The sequence below is a fragment of the Pteropus medius genome, unplaced genomic scaffold, assembly GCF_902729225.1.
Source record: "Pteropus medius unplaced genomic scaffold, Ma_sr-lr_union100, whole genome shotgun sequence".
In the NCBI taxonomy this organism is placed as follows: domain Eukaryota; kingdom Metazoa; phylum Chordata; class Mammalia; order Chiroptera; family Pteropodidae; genus Pteropus; species Pteropus medius.
In genome coordinates this window covers 832,743-848,908 of record NW_024351647.1, presented here as the reverse complement: position 1 = coordinate 848,908, position 16,166 = coordinate 832,743, and the positions used below count along the sequence as shown (strand labels likewise).

At 52.4% G+C, this 16,166-nt stretch overlaps 1 protein-coding gene across 6 annotated transcripts in view; it reads left to right on the top strand.

The window, feature by feature from the left end:
• Positions 1 to 16,166, top strand: part of BAHD1 (bromo adjacent homology domain containing 1) — a 39,961-nt gene that overhangs the window by 12,613 nt on the left and 11,182 nt on the right. The window contains exon 1 of one of the 6 annotated variants that reach the window (XM_039843890.1): positions 2,620 to 2,761. The exons of 1 other annotated variant lie outside the window; for it this stretch is intronic. The gene's annotated coding sequence lies outside the window, so the exon portion shown is untranslated. Of the gene's footprint in view, positions 1 to 2,619; positions 2,762 to 3,744; positions 4,055 to 4,119; positions 4,321 to 16,166 lie in introns of those variants that run through there. 4 more of the 6 variants (XM_039843889.1, XM_039843894.1, XM_039843892.1 and 1 more) reach the window with 4 other exon arrangements.

The window sequence follows — 16,166 nt, the reverse complement described above, 5'->3', positions numbered from 1 at the left end:
TGTGGCAGTGGCTGCCATGAGAGGAGGAAGAGGTCCTATTCTTTGCTGGGCATTCCAATTCAGAGTCCCAGGAGAGCATTTCTGCCTCCCCCATCCCTAGAGAAGGGGCCCCAGCAGGTAAAGACCAAGCAGACAGCTACACTTGCATTTGCCTGGGGGCAAATAATTTCTGGAGATCCCTTTAAGGAGGGGGTTCTGATCCCTTTAAGAAGTAGTGGGTCAGATAGAAGGACTATAAAAGTCCAGCTTTCATTATTTCCCCCACCCCCGGGGGCTTCCTATGATGGGGGAGGGGGCAACTGCTGCAGCCGCATTTAATTGGTGCCCTGGTGTACCTCCCCGGAGCTCCCGTTTGTCCAATGGGGCTTAAAGGCCAGGTGGCTAAGTACGTGTTCTTGGGACCTAAGAGTTCAGGCACTTTTAGCGGGCAGGGGAGCAGCTGCCCCACACCTTAGAAAGATGGGACCAGGGTATGGAATGTAGGAAGGAGAAAGTGATTACTGCCACCACTACAAGCACTGAGTTGCCGGCTGGGGTGCCCTGCCTGGTGCCAGGTGGTTGGAACCCAGAGCAGGCGATCTGCAGGGACTGCGGAGGGCAGTGGGGGAGGTGCCTGATGACTGGACTGGAGATGACTGAGCAGCCAGTCTGTCCCTGCTGTCAGTCTGGTCGTAGGTAGTGGGGGAGGGGTGTGCGCGGGGGTTTTCTCAAAGGCTTGGATGTTTTCCTCTCTATATCTCCCTCTCTCTGCTCTCCTGCTCTGAGGCAGTTAACCCTTCCTAATGGGTCTAGAGGCGCCTGAGTAGAGAGAGCCCCCCTGCCTGGAGGCAGGGAGGAGGTGGCCCTGGAAACCTGATGGATCCATTCTTCTCTCCAGACCAGCCACAAACTCTTTTCAATGGGGGACCTCCCAGCTGCTGAGTGTGCCAGGGTGAAGAAAGGTGATGGGCCCCAGGTATTGGCACAGCTGCCTTGGTGGAGTCAGTGAGGGCAGCACTTACTCAGGAAAGGTTAGAGGAGCTGAAGGAAGAAGGAAGAGGTGGAGCCCTTTTTAGATGTGGAAGGGCTCTGGACTGGGAAGGAATGAGGCCCAGTTGCAGAGGTCTCTGGAAGCAGAGTAGAGGGGAGGAGAGGCTGAGAGGTCTCTTGGGGGATAGGCAGGGTGTACATCCCAGGACCTCTTTTTAGTTGGCTTGTTGACCAGCTATATCAAAGGGGTGTGAGGAACAGGGGTAGGTCTGTGGACTGGTATAGGAGGAACACCAAGTGCCTTTAGCCAGTCTGTTTCTCAGAACCCGGCCCACTTATTCTGAGCTTCCTGGAGCAAAGGAGACAGCTACCCACATGGGGGAGGCTCTGAGGGTACAATTAATCCAACTGCTAGGCAGAATAGGCTGGAATGGGCTCTCAAGACCACTCTGCCTCTTCTCCAATCAGTGTTCCCTTTTATCCCCTCCCACCAGGGCCTCATATAAAGATAACTCTCTCCCCACTAAACCCCCAACTTAGGGATACTGGATCTTCACTGCTGAATGCTGGAGGAAAGTCCAGTCCTCCAAACTCACCCTATGACCACTTCCTAGGCTGAGCATAGGCTTCCTGTCACTTAGGTCCTTCCCCATTACTAGGTACCTCTCTCTTCCGACCCTTTTGGCCTCAATCCCTGCATGAAACCAAGGTCAGTGCAGGCTGATCTGTTGACAGGATCCCTGTCCCCTCAACTGTCTTGGCTCCAGGCTGCCAGTGGCCACTGCTGCTGTGACTTCCTATCACCTGTCTCTGATGAGAGGTAGGGGACATCAACCCATGGGACAGACCGTTACAGGGAGAAGGGTACATTTTGTGAGGTGGGGGTAAGGCTGGTCTGGTGATGGTGGGGGGACTATTCGGAATCTTTGCCCTGGGACACTCAGGGAGGGGAGAAATCTTCAGTTTCCTACTTTGATAGATTTTGCTTTTCCAAAGAGTGGGAGGTGAGAGAAGTAGAGGCAATTGTCCTAGGAGAACCTGACTCTTTTGAGTTTCCCTGCCAGTCTTAGCTTTTAGCTTCCGTTCACACACTTCCCCTGCTGGGTGGCCCTCTCCTTTAAATGGGTTCCCCAGTACACCTAAACCTGCCTAGACCCCACTGACAGCTCTAGAAGTAGATGGGGAACTATCTTTCAGGGGTTTATTTCCCAGCTATAGGGGCTAGAAATCTTGATTGTCTTAAAAGTTGCCTACATTTAAGGGTTTGAGTCTCAAGGTTTAGGAATGGCTAGACAGCATGTGAGGTGCAGGAAGAGCCTCAGCCATACTCCCAAGGCTGGGTTTCTCCAGACTAGGCAGCCCCAGCAGTTGAGGTGCTTCTTCTCTCTGCTAGAGGCCATCCTTGGCCCAGCCCCTCCCTGGGCTGCTCCCAGGGCTCTGATGACTTGACACTACCCTTCTTGCTCCTGCTGTTGCTTTAACCTCTCAAAGCTCTCCTCCCCCTGCCTGAATAGAGATTGAGGCTTTGTTCTGGGGTGGACTCAGCATTTCCCAAGAACCTACTATGTGCACACCCAGTGCTGGTTGAAGTGAATCCTTATGTCGCCTCTGGCGTTACAAGGTGCCCAAGACAGCCCCTTCCGCACCTCACAGGGACCTCCCACACCTCCGTGTGACCTCAGCCTGCTGTGCCCACCCACCCTGCTGACCCCGCGAGCATGCTCAGGCTTGGAAAGGCACGTCTGTGGGTGTGAGACGGAGCCACAGCATTCAGTGACTAGCGGGAAGCCAGGTAAGTGTACACAGTTGGTCCCATCCTGGCTTGGGGACGCGAGAGAGGGAGTCCAGCCTGGGCTGTCAGGCTGTCCCCCACCCCCCACCACGGCGCTCCCCCGGATAGCTCCGATGTTCTCCGCGGTGGTGCAAGAGGGTCTGTGGGTGTCAAGGACTCAGGACTCTACTGTCACATGGAAATGGATGAGGGTTCCACACTCTGCTTCTTAAATTAGGAGCTGGAGTGTGGGGGGCCGTAGGTGAAGGGGAAAAAGAGATGCGGGTGAGGGGTTACCGAGCCAGGACCGACCTTGCTTGAAAGGAAAGGAGACGTGGCAGGCCGGGAAGTCGGAAAGATGAAGCAAGGGCGGGAGGGGCTTTTCAGCAGTCGGGGCCCTTTCGCTGGAGTCTGGGGCCCTTTCTGCAGGAAAGGGGGGTTGTTCTCGCTTGATTTTCGTCTGGTCTTCTCGAAGCTTTGCCCTAGGGGCAGCAGCCGCCGGCGAGGGTGGGGGTGTTCCTTAGCCTGCAGTTTTCTCTAGTGGGTGCTAGGGAAGAGAAGGGGTAAGAGGGATGTAGAGGGGTGATCATCAGGGCGGGCGAGATAAGGTTTCCTCAAGTGGGGGTAGCAGCTGGGGATTGGGGCTCCAGGGTCAGTCACCATGGGATACGGGCTCAGGCTCTGCAGACGAAGAGAAAAGCCAAGAAGCCGGCAAAGAAAACCACCACCCGCCACCACCCTTGGCACCGTACCCCTCCCCCCAGGCCCCACCACTCCCCGCACCGCCTCCCCCAGCCGCCTCGTGCTGCCCCCTGCGTTGGGACGACCGACCCACGGTTCTGATTGGTCGGAGGCTGGGAGGGGGAGCCGAGGGCCGGATTGGCTGGCGGAGCCAGCGCAGGGCGGGGCGGCTGATTGGCGGAGCTGCCCGTGGAGCGCTCCGCTGATTGGCTGGGGACGAGGAAGCAGGAAGGAGGGCGGTGGAGGCTCCGCTCTCGGGGAGTTTGTGGGGGAACCGCGAGCGGCGTAGCGGATCCCGGAGCCCGGCCCCCGCCGCCCGCCCGTCCGGCTGTCTGCCCCGCCCGTCCGGCCCCCGCCGTCCTCCCGCCCCGGCCAGGCGCGCCCGCCCCCCCGACGGCCCCGCCCGGCCGCGGCCCCCGCTCCGCCCGCCCGGCCCCGGCCCCCAGGAGGAGGCGCTGACGCAGCAGCGTGGAGCCCGGGAATTGAGCGCCCCCGGGGGGTTCCAGCCGCCGGATTCCAGCCCGGCCGGGGCCTGCGGGCGCCCAGAGCCGCGCCGTCCGCGCCGCCGTCCCGGTGAGCCAAAGGCCGGGGTCGAAGAAGGGGGAAGGGGCGAGCGGGCGGGAGGGAGCGAGCGAGGAAACGGACGAGTGAAGGGGAAAGGACCGGCCGCCCGTCAGCGCGCCCCACCGAGCGCGCCGCGCCGCCGCCCCCGCCAGCTCGGGAAGGGACGGACGGACGGACGACGCGAAGCAGGTGCGGCCGCCCGCTCGCTCGCGCCGCCTCCTTCCCCCGGGTTCAGCGACACGGTCCCGCCATCGGGGAGCGCGGCACGCCTCGAGGTGACAGCCCCCCGGGACAGCCCTCTTTGCTGGTCGGGGGCGGGGTGGGTGGCGGCCTCAGGGTGGCAGCTCGGCCGGGCGGCGGCGGCGCGGGCGTCCCGGGCCGCGGAGGGCGGGAGGACGCCGGTTGTTTCCTCGCAGCGGCGTAGCCAGCTCACCTCCGAATGCGCGGGCGGCGAGGCCCCGGCCCCCCCTGCCGCGCCCCCTCCCCCCCCCCACTTCGCGCCCCCTCCCCCATCGCGGTCCCCGAGGCAAGGGGCCGAGTCTGGGGGCGGCGCCGCGGGATCGCCCGCTCAGGGTGGGGGGCGCCCTCCCGCGCTGGGAGCTGACCGGTTATTGCTGGATGGGGGGCAGGGATGGGGGCCGCGCTGGGGCGGGGGGTAGTGTAGACGACCGGATCGGGCTGAGAGGAAGGGAGGCGCCGAAGACGGAAGGGAACCGGTTCGAGAAGCGAGTGTGGGCCGCGGGAGGCCCGGCAGGGACCGTGCAGAGTGGCGGCCGAGTCCGAGGTGGGGCGGGGGGATCGAAGTTGTCAGACCGCCTCCAAGTGACAGCAGGACCCCGTGCTCGCTGCCCGGCCTGGTCTTGCCCGGCCCGGCCCGCCGCCGCTCCTCTAGGGCCGGGGGCCGGGTCAGGTCGGGCCCGAGGGGCCCGCTCGCCGTTGAAGAGCCGGACAAAGGCGGCGCCGGAGCGGGCGCAGGTGGTGGCGTCGGGGAGGGGAGCGGGTCCGAGCCACCCACCCCGAGGGGCGGGCGACAGTGCCGGACTCTGCCCCGGGGATTGCGGGGGCCGGGGCGCCCGCCGGGAGGAGCTGCGGCACTGGTTCATCGCTCCGGCCGCCGATCGCGGCTCTGGGAAGAGTGGGGTCGACCCGGCCAGGTTGGAGGGGCAGAGGGTTAGAGGTGCGAGTGCACATCGTGGGCCTGGCCAGTGATGACCAGGTTGCTGGACTTACGGAGGTGACGGTCCGGGGAGCTGTTCTAGAGTCTACTAAGAATAAGGGGTTTCAGCAAGCAGTCTGCCCACGGCAGAGGTTTAATTCCACTGGGGACATCTCCCAGTCGCCCATTGTAGACAGTTTTAAGAGAGCAGAGACCAATAGAATTGGAGATTAGGAGACACCCTTCAATGTGGGCCAGCAATCCGTCCACAACTGCCTTTAGCACTTTTATTCAACCAGAGAAGGTACTCACGTAGGGAAATATAAAGCTTAGTTTATAAATCCAGGCAGGAATTTAATGATTAAATAAAAAAGGTTTTCAGTCTTTTTACTTTGTGCCACCTGAGAAACTTTCCTCCCTACCTTCTCCACCCGCATGTCTTCCGGGGGCAGGGGGAAAAGAAAAGGGCCCCAGAGGGACCACATGTTCTAGAGGGACACCACTGTCCTTGGCCAGCTGGAGGACACGTGGGAACCAGTGGTTCAAGCTGTGACTGCCTCTAACCCCATTAGTGATCAAACTCTATGCTAGAATGCTATTTTCCCGTTTTTAAAAACCCATTCAGAGCTCTTGTGCCCCCTCATATGACACCGTAATGAAAGAGATGGGAGCACAAAGACAGGGAGACTCAGGCTATTTAGAATGGGGACTTTTGCTGAGAATCTGGATTCAAGTCACACCTCAGGAAGGTGCTGTTTAAGAGCTGCTCCCAGCTGTGGTTGGCTGTAATCTCACTCTGGGCAAGCTGACCTTAGCCTTGCCTTAGTATGGGCATTAAGTTAATTCATGGTCACCCACCAACCCCCTCCACAGGAGGGTCTAGACCCACCCCCAGCTGGGTGGAGTTGAAGCTTGTGGGAGACTAAAGTTTGTTCGGAGAGAACTAACTTTAAATTGTCTAAGATTCAGAGAATGATGAATCTAAAGGCCCTCATCCCTTCTCTGGGGCTACACAGTATGTGATTTCTTTTGGTGGCAGTAAGAATGGGTGACCTGGTCTGGCCACTGGAATACAAAGGGGAATTACCAAAACAATAGTTTCCCTCTTTGACAGGCTGTTACCTGGCAGGAGTCTCATGTCAGTCAGATCAAGTGTTATAAGAGAGTTTGCTCTAGAGAGTTTAGCCAGTGAAGAGGTTCGCTATCGCTCTCTCTCACTTTCTCTTTTTTTGTCTCTCTCTCCTTTTTTTCCTTTCTGTTGCCTTGCTGTCCCCATGTCAGGCCTTCACTGTTGTCATGGCCCCTCTTCCCCTCCTGCTTCCTCTGGTTCTGATCCAGTCTGTACACAGCTGCTAGATCATTCTTCCTAAAGTACTTCTTCCCCCGTGGCACTCCTCTATTCACAAACTTGCAGTGGCTTTCTTTTTCCCACTGACCAGAGACAGTTCCTCTTTGACTCTCCCCTATCCGTACAATGCCCATTCATGTCCCTGCATCTTTGCTTCTGCTGCTTTCCCCAGTTGTCTCCAATTGAGGTGCCTTTTGCTTTCCTCTCCTCCTGCCCAAACCCTACACATCTTTCCTCTTGGGCCACTCCAGGCCAACATTGCTTGCCTCTGTGATTGTGACCCTGAATTTTACGACATGGTGTCATCTTGAGAGGTTTTATGGGTTGAAAGTTTCTAAAGGACAGGGACAGTACAAGTGTTAAACCTGTGTGTGTGTGTGAGAGAGAGAGAGACAGAGAGAGAGAAAGATGGGGCGGGGGGAGAGAATATTCTAGGATTTTTGGTAGAGTGCTGTATACATTATTTAGTTTGATGAATAAATACAGTTGAGTAGGAACAGAGGGGAAGCCTTCCCTTCTGCTTCCCCAGAAATGCTCAGTATGGAGTCCTTGGTGGTTTCCAACCTTTTCTGTCAAAGACATATAGATGAGGCATGTTTAGGGTGCTTTAGCCTGGGAAACATGAAATTTAGCTACTATTTCTGATATTCTGGCTGGTGAAGAGTCTGTCTTGTGAATTGCTCACATGACACCATATAGACATGAATTGGAAAAGGGCTGTAATCCTGTTTTCCTCCTACCCCACCAGGCCACTCTCCACCCGGCTTTGCTGCTCTTATGCAATTTTCCTTGTTGTCCATGCTAACTGAATCCATATGTTTTATCTCTTCTTAATCCCGGGTGTAAATGAGGGAGAAAACACTGTTCTGAGAAGAGAAAAGGAAAAGATTGCTAGGCCTGGCCCATGGATGGGACTTTGGGGACTTGTGTTGGAAGAGGTGTTTATAGGGGCATCACTGATGATCACCCCCACACTGGACCTATCAGAAAGGAAAGCTGTGATTCCAGCTCTCTTGGAACTTCTGTTTTTGTTTACCATTAACCCTGGACCATGAGGGAAATGGGAAAGAGGACTGGTGACTGGTTTGCGTCTAGGCAGTGAAAAAATAAATTCTACATTCATCCCATTTCCCCCAAATCTCCCTTTTGTGCCCCAGTTTGATGATTAATGGACCAGCATTTCCCTTCTAAGTGAGAAGGCCACCCCTCACAGTTGCCATGGCAATGTAGACCGCTCCCTGTCAATTAAAAAAATCTCCACTACTCTCCTGGCTTCCACTGTAGCAGGAGACAAGCTACCTCAGAATGTAGCTCCTGGGCTCTCCTCAGCTGCTCAGGCGGGTGTGCTAGAACATAGTCCTTCCTCTCTTTCTGGGGTTTGCCTGAGTTCCTTCACCCTGAGCAAGTAGTGCCCCTCTTGGATCTAGCAGTCCCCTGAAACAGTTCTATTAAGAAGCAGAGAAAATTACTATTTTTTAATTCATCTGTCATGCAATTTAAAAACCAGAAAGAGCCCTCTTCTATCTTTTACTTTCGAGTTTAAAAAAAAAAAATCCCCCTCCATGCCATCTCTGCTATGTAAAGGTATAAGTTGGGGAGCATTTTGACAGCCATAAAGGAAGTTTTAGTAAACCAGGAAGGAATTCAACCTGTCAACATACTTATTTCACATTGGAGTTCTATGGGGATTTTCAGTTTATTTTCATTCCTCCCCACCTCTCTGTCCCAGCATTCAGGAGGACTTGCGTGTTTTCATTTTATCTGTTCTTATTCCTCTTGGCCTTGCTTCGGCAACATCTGGCCTCAGCACCCTGTCGCAAGGTGAGTCATTAAAGAGAAAAAATCTTAAGGGAAAAAAGTCTCTGGAATTGAGAAGTAGCCTGTGTTGAACTAAGACTGCCAGCTGAAGCTGCCAGGTTTATGGAGCATTATACAAATGGCCCCAACATTAAAGGGCCTCCTTTTTATGAATGGGTTGTGAAGAATGTAAATAAAGCAGCATCTCTCAATGGGGAAGCATTTTACACTAGCAGTACTACCCCAGCCCAAGTATTTATGGGAATTTGCTAGCACAGTCTGGCAAGACTCACTTCCTTTGTGAACTTGCCATTGTGCCGGGGACTTTGTGGGGATAAGGAGAATGTGCTTCATATTTAGGGCAGACTGAGCACTCGTGCTCTGCAGGTCTCTGGCCTTGACTTGATGGGCCAGCTCATGGCGAGGAGTGCCTGTTAATCTTGAAAAGATGAGAAATACAGAATGTAGTCAAGAGCTCCTGATGATTAGAAGCATAGGCTCCTGACACCTGGGGTTCTGAGATTCTGCAGCTCCTGACCCTTCAGGCTGCATCAGCTTCTCCAGGACAGGGTACAGGGAGGACCTGGATGATGAAATCTGGCCTGGTTTTATGAGAGGCACCTAACTGGAGTAAAATGGACTGGTTTGAATTTCATCTCCTTTATGTTTCCCTTGCCCACCTCCTGGTATGGCCACTAATGAGCAGTAAACCAGCTAACAGGAGGAGGAGGAAGAGCACTGGTGATAGGGAGGCTGCAGATGGCTGTTCTCGGCCAGAGAAAGCTGCTGAGCACCAGCAGGGCCTTAAAGTTTCACTGGGGGGATTGGCGCCCTACCCTAGGCAACTTGGTCTAGAAGCTGGGGACCAGAGGACTGGGTTTGGTGAGCAGGCCTCAGAGCAAAGTCACATCCAGAACTTCGTATTGTGTCTTGGGAAGGATTTTCATATATCCCAGTGAGAAACACCTGCAAGCATGGTTGGTTTTCACCTGATTCAGCGTCTACCCCGCCCCGCACCCCCCGACACACAAGATAAATAACATTGTTCTTGAGGTCCTCTTCAGGTACAGTCCATCAGGAATAAAAGAATGAGTTTATCTCTCAGCCTTTCTGAGATCTGAAATGGGAACTTTTTTCTGAGGCGCCATGACTGAGGTACCTGAATGAAAAAATGACAAGTGATTCTTCTTAGTTAACAGTGTGGATGTCGGCAGGAACTTGGGGTCTGTATCTTTTTTCTCATGTCAGTTTCTTTTCTAGTGGATTGCAGGGGCAGGGCGCAAGGTACTTTGACCACCCTGTCCTCTTTTAAGGATATGAGACCTGTTGCGTTTCTGCTTTTCCTCACCTCGGGATCTCACCTGGAGTGGTGCTCACTGCTCCGACTTCTGGTCCATTTCTATTCCTGTTTGGGCCCCCTACCCTCCCTAGATGCAGCTCTTTTTGCTTCCTGCCTGCAGAGGAAGAAGAGGTGGCCCACTCTTAGGCTCTTCTTCAACTGCAGCTACCTGCCTCAGATGGGGAAAATTCAGTTTTTTAATCACGTTTTTATCTGGCCAAGTGGTTTAGAGGTGAATTATTAGTTTTTAGAGGAAGTTTATAGAAATCATAAGATATCAGGGTGCTGCTTGATGTCAGGCTATCCTGACGAGTATGCCGGAAGGGAAGATTCACATTTTCACTATAGCCCCTCCTCAGAAGTGTGGGTCTGTCCCCCGCTGTGTGCCTAGAGGGATTCACACAATTTGGACATAACGTAGAAAAGAATTATAAAATTGATGAAATGACTATAAGAGATGATTTTCAGAGAAAATTGAAAGGACTTAGATTTATTTGGCCCAAAGAGAGGTAGCCAAGGGGCAGTTATGCTCTGTCTTTGAACATTAATATGGTTGTTTGGAGTGTGACCAAATTTCAGTCTTCATTATAGTTCAGGCTAGAGGAAAGATATTTTACCTGCTTCAAGAGATGTGGTTAGATGCGTGGGGGTAGTCTAGACTTTTCTGGATTTACTGTAAAATCATGACAAATCTTTGAAGTTCTTAACCGCTTTCTAGGACATAAAATGGGTTTGTTTCAAAAGTGCACGTTAAGAGTTTACTGGGAACTTTGAGCAGGCTTTTCCGTAGAAACAATTTGTAAAATAATGTTTATGTTCTCTGGCCAGCCCACTGATGTCATTCAGTTGGAGTACATTTTCAGTTCCTTTGTGGTGGAAAATCAGGAAAAATTAATAATGTGTTAATGCCAATAATTAAATCAACACAGAAAAAAAATGTGCAAGTTGTTGGTCTGACCCAGCAGCTGTCTTGTGTTGCAGTGGGCATGTGGGCTTTGGGACTGACCGCAGATGCCCCACCTCTACTCTCGACAGCACAGGAGTATGGTCAAGTTGCTTTATCTACCTCTCTGTACCTCTTTTTTCTCCTTTTTTGGATGAAATGATAACTACCCCATGAGGTAGTTGTGAGAATAAATGAAAGTGAATCTAGTGTGCTTAGGGTGACACTGGGCACATAGCAAGTTCTTGACAAACATTAGCCATCTCGTTAGAGTAGAAGCCTCTGTGGTAGATCAAGAATTCTCTACCCAGGATCCTTATGAGATTTGAGAACTAACAATGCTAACTCTGGTTCTTTGCTGCTGAGTTTACCTAAATATCTGTGACATTGTTTTGTCTTGATATAAGTATGCCTCTAGTGCCAACCTTGCTTGCTTAATGGTTTGAGGTACGTAGAATGAGAAGAATATTTTCCTGAGATATCTGGGTAAGTTGAGAGAGAGAAGAAAGAGGATGGTAGTTAAAGAGGGTTGTGCTGTATAAATATGAGATTTCCTAAAGTAGCCCTATTGAACTGTTTTACATTGAGGAGGGCATGGTTGACTTCCGAGGATGGGGGAGAGTTTGGGGGTCAGAGTTCTTTGTCCTGGGCTCCAAGTAGTGCTATCAATCTAGGGTAGAAATGGTATATGGGGTGGGGCAGGTGGGCAGATCTTTATTCATTCAGTAAGCTCTTATTAAGCCCTGTGGATGGGATTTAGTGGTAAGGAAGGCAGAGCCTGCCTGTCTCCATAGAGCTTGCATCCTAATGAGAATGGCACTAATCAATTAGGTATGAGATATTTGGGTTTGGTGCCTATAACTCTGGTAGGGACTGCCTTGTGGTTCTGCCTGTGCTGGTGGAACATTGAGAAGGCCGGGTCTTGGGTCTTGTTCCTCCTAAATGGCTGGATCATTCAGGAAGTTAGCACTCTGCTGGGGAGGCTGAGGGCGGAGCTCTCATCCAGCCTGGCTGGCCAGTTTCTTATGTTCAGGACAAGAGATAGCAGCACCTCCAGTCTTGGCTAGCCATCGTAGATATCTCAGTTGCTGGTTCCTGGAGTTTCCTGGTGGTTGAACCAACACATATCCTTCGCCACTCCTGGGCAGGTACCTGGAGCAGGCTGATGAGCTATTGTCATGTTTTTTGAGGAATGGTACATCAATGACATGAGGTTTCCTCCTGATTCTGCTAAGGGCCTGTTGCTGAGCTTTGGTGAACCCAGCCCTATTCTTGTGTTATTTCTTCCACACTGTTCACTGCCCAGAACAAATAGGTCCTGTTCCAGGAAATTTGTTTCTGGCTCAACCTGGGCACTATGGAGTCTGGGTGGTAGGATCTGAGGGAGCCCTAGCCTAAAACTCCATTGTCCTCAGCCTGGAGTTATCCTACATGGAAGCAGTAGGGTTGAGTCTGAGAAAAGGTACATTTGTCTTCTGTCTCAAGACTTGAGCTTTTGTCTGTTGTCCCTTCCTGCATCTAAATGTTCTGAAGTGATTTCTCAATGCTGCTCACTCCCCACTGGGCTTTTGTTCCCTCAGTACACCTGGCATGAAGGTGGCCCTCAGTAAGAGTCTGAATGAAGTCCTGGCTCAAGAGTGCCCTCTGCGAAGCCACCTTGGAGCCAGAGCTCTCTCCACCAAGCTCCGAGCACTCCATTACAGCCCCTATCTCACTTTCTTGTCCTGTGTTTTCCTGTTAGCCCAAGCTCCAAACTCTTTGTCTTTTGTATTTCATTTTTTTTCAGCACTTAGCCTAATACTTGACATGTAGGGGGAAAGAATGAGCTTGTATTGAGTACCGGTTGTATACAGGCACTCTGCTAGGCCTTTGACACACATTCCTATTTAACTTGATTCTCATAACAACCTTGCTGTTTAGACGAGGAAACCAAGGCTCAGAGAAGATCAAGGCAGTGACCCAGCCCACTTAGGTTTAGCAGTTGCACAAAGTGACTTCCAACCCCATGTGGGTCTCGCCTTCGCTGTGTTGAGCTATGGCAAGGGACCAGCAAATGTTGGCTGGCTGAGCAAAGGTCACAGAGGTACTCTATGCCTGGGAATGAGCAGCGGGTGCTCTGCCTTAGCTGGAGCCATGCCTGCAGGTACAGGTCTACCTCTAACACACAGGAGCCGTGCACTGGGAAGAAGCTAAGAGAAGGCAGATAGCTTAACATAGGGGCATGCGCCTTTAAAGAAAGCCTGTAAAGACTAGTTTTGTGTTGCCCCTGATTACCTCCTAATTTGTCAGGTTGGAGTTTCTTAAAGCAGAGCACTATTGTATGACTAAAATACAATGCTTTCTGCTCACTGCCCTCTCAGAGGTCTGTGTGGATATACTGACTTCTAGATCTGAGGGGTACACTGTCTCTCGCTCTTAGCGCCCTGTGAGAAGGGCCTTGCTCTAACATTAGGGCACTCGCGGTTTTCAGTGAGGAGGAGATTTTGCCAGCTCTATCATTAATACATTCCTGTACTTAATTGCAATTCTAATATAAAATGGGGGGAATCTGCTTTATTATAGTCTGAGTTAAAACTCCTCTCCCTCCCCACTGAGATTAGTGTTCTTTTACAGTTACAAGAGGTGGAATGCCTGGATTTGCATTTGCAGCCAGCATTAAGTGGAGGTTCTGGATGCTTGGGTGCAGCTCTGGGCCTTTGTGTCAGGGCTTTCCTGCTGGAATGGGCACAGTGGACAGGAGTAGCTAAAGGCGGGGCTGGCCATGCCCCAGACCCAGGTCGGGTGGGTATGGACCTTCCCTGCAGGGCTACTCCCTCCTCTCTCAGCTCCCTTGAGCTTTCACTGTGAAGTGTAAGCAGCAGGTGGACTGACAGGCCGAAGGTAGACTTGGTGCCTTCTGGGGGTACACCCACCTCCTCAAATGGCTGCCAGTCCTGAGGGCAGTCTATAAAACAAGCTGTGTTCAGAAGAATCAAGTCAGTTCCCTTTGGTTGGGTGCCCCATGCTTCCGTTTGTAGGATCCCAGCCTAATTGTGGAGTTGAATGGAGAACCTCCAGTGAATGAGTTTGAATGGGCATCATGGAGGTGGGGCAGTGCCCCAGGGCTTGAGCTCTGAGTTGTGCTGGTGCTGACCGGGACTTCTGGGTGGGAGGCGGGGGCTGCAGAAGCAGCAGTCAGATGGCCGAAAACAGGCAGAACATAAGCCCTCTGACCCCATCCTCTAGGCCTTTAGCATCTGAGGAGTTCACTTTTCACTGTAGAGTTGAGTGTTTCTTAGAGGCATGGAGCTGCTATTTAGGGTCTTTTGGGATACTGTTTCTGTCCCTGCCTTCTCACCGCGTTGTATACTGAACACCTCACACTGGGTCCTGCACGGCAAAGGAGCAGCGTCTCCATCTTTCCCTGGGGTTGACACTTGGGTGTTTTCGGTGGACTGGTAGCAGAGCAGAGTTCAGGCGCAGTCCGGGTTTTCAGATTTCTCACAGCAGAAGTTGGCTTCCCAGCCACTCTGGGCTCCTACTGTAGGAGAACTGCCCAGGAGGAAGACAGGCTGCCTGCATCTGTCTGTGGGTCTGGAATAGAGGAGTGATGTTTGCGCCCCTGACTCTTATCCTGCTAGGCTCTTCCTGAACAGTGACTCTGTCATCCTTACCACCACTCTTAAGGAAAGTTCACTTCGATACATCCATTTTAGATAAGGAATCTGAAGTTTAGAGAAGTTGAGTAAGTTGCCATGAGGGCAGGGCTGGCATTTAAATTCATGTCTGCCTGACTCAGCGATTTGGTTCTTTCTGCTTAACAGCTCTTGGAGATTCAAGAGATACAGCTACATCTCTTTATTGGGCATTATCATAAGAATCTCAGCAGCTTCACCTCTTTGTTTTCCCATGAAATTTTATCAACTAAATTTAAGTGGGCAGGTGCCTGCCTTTGTGCTCTTGCTTTTTTTCTCTGATAGAAGATTCAAGAAAGTCAGTGCTCATGAGAAAGTATTATTCCTTCAGAGGAGGAGGGAGGGAGGTTATTCCAAGAGAGATTTGCAGAGGACGGCGGTGTTTAACTCAGTGCCAGTTGTGTGGCAAAGTGGCTTGGGTCAGGGCCCTTCTTGGCCCTCACCCAGGTGACCATCAAGTCTCTCCTTACCTAAGACTTCCCGAATATTCCCCTCCAATTAAAATAAACCAGAAAGCCTGAAAAGCAAAATTTAAAATGCAGTGTGTAAGAGAGGTTTTAAGAAGGGCAGTAGGATCCCTGAGTCTGGAGGTGGGGGAATGTGGCCTAGAGCTGGGTGCATAAGAGGAGAGCAGTGGCCAAGGCTAAGGCCATCTTCTGCTTGCGGAGAGATCTGGGCTTGACCTGCCTGTCCAGGCCCCACCCTGATTTTCCTCAGTGGTGCCCACACTTTTTCAGGCCTCTGACCCTCCCTTGCACGCAGTACCTTGGGTATGCTCCACCTGTGCTGGTAGAGGTGGAGGTACACAGTGCCGCTGCAGCTTGAAGGGTAAAAAGACAAGTCCTCCCTCCCTTTCTTCTTCTGTGGAGATAACTTCCCCTATCCCTGGGCAGGCTGAGGCTGCACCGAAGCCCAGACCCTGCCTTAGCACTCTTGCTGGACCTGATCTCCAACTTGATTTTGAGACCCGATGTGCCTGGGGGCTGAGATGACCTGTTGACTGTCTTTAGAGTACACTTGGGATTTTGGATTCAACATGTAATTTGCTGGTCTTTGGCCTGGAGAAACCACCAGTGCCACTATCCTCCATGGCAGTAGTATTCCCTGGGGAATCCCTCCTAGGAACCTTCTCCTGAGGGGGCCAGGTCTACCTGTGCCTGGGAGGACAGGGCATCCCAGAGAAGAAGAGGGTAATGCTGAGAGAACCCAGGCACCCTTGTTTCTTGGCAGTGGTAGAAGTTCTTGGTTGAGCTGGTGTATAAATGGGAGGGACAGGATAGCAGGAGGACTGGCAAAGCTGGTATGGGAACCAAGCCTACTGCTTTCCAGGATCTTCTTTCCCCAAGGAGCTGGGCCTCCTCCGACAGGCTGGGAGCCCCCTCTCCACTCAGCCCCACCCTGGGTGGAAAAGCTGCAGCAGAGGTTCTCACATGTCTAGCTTCAAAGCATGACTCAACACTTGCTCTCCTCAGTTTGGAGTGTAGTGAGGCAGGCAGCAGAGCCCCTAGCCTCTTCTCAGGTTGGTAAGTGACTGTTGCCTTAGGCACCACATTAAAGCTATGAGTTGTTTTGCAATGGGCTTCTGATGGCCTTGGGTGTATTTGGCGGGTGGTAGGATTTGGCAGAGTCTGGGGAGACTAGCAGGAGGCTCTTAACGCCTGATTTGAAAATGTGACTCGCCCTCTGTGATTTAGAGGCTTCACTGAGAGTCAGCTGGATAGTCAGTTCATCAGCCCAGGGCCAGTGAGTGTCCCTGAGGGACTAGAGGGCTGAATGGGAGATGAAAGAGAGATACTCTACTGGGAACAAATTCCCAGGTTCTCAAGCCAAGCTTCTGAAAGTAGAAGGCTCCCCTCTCAACCTC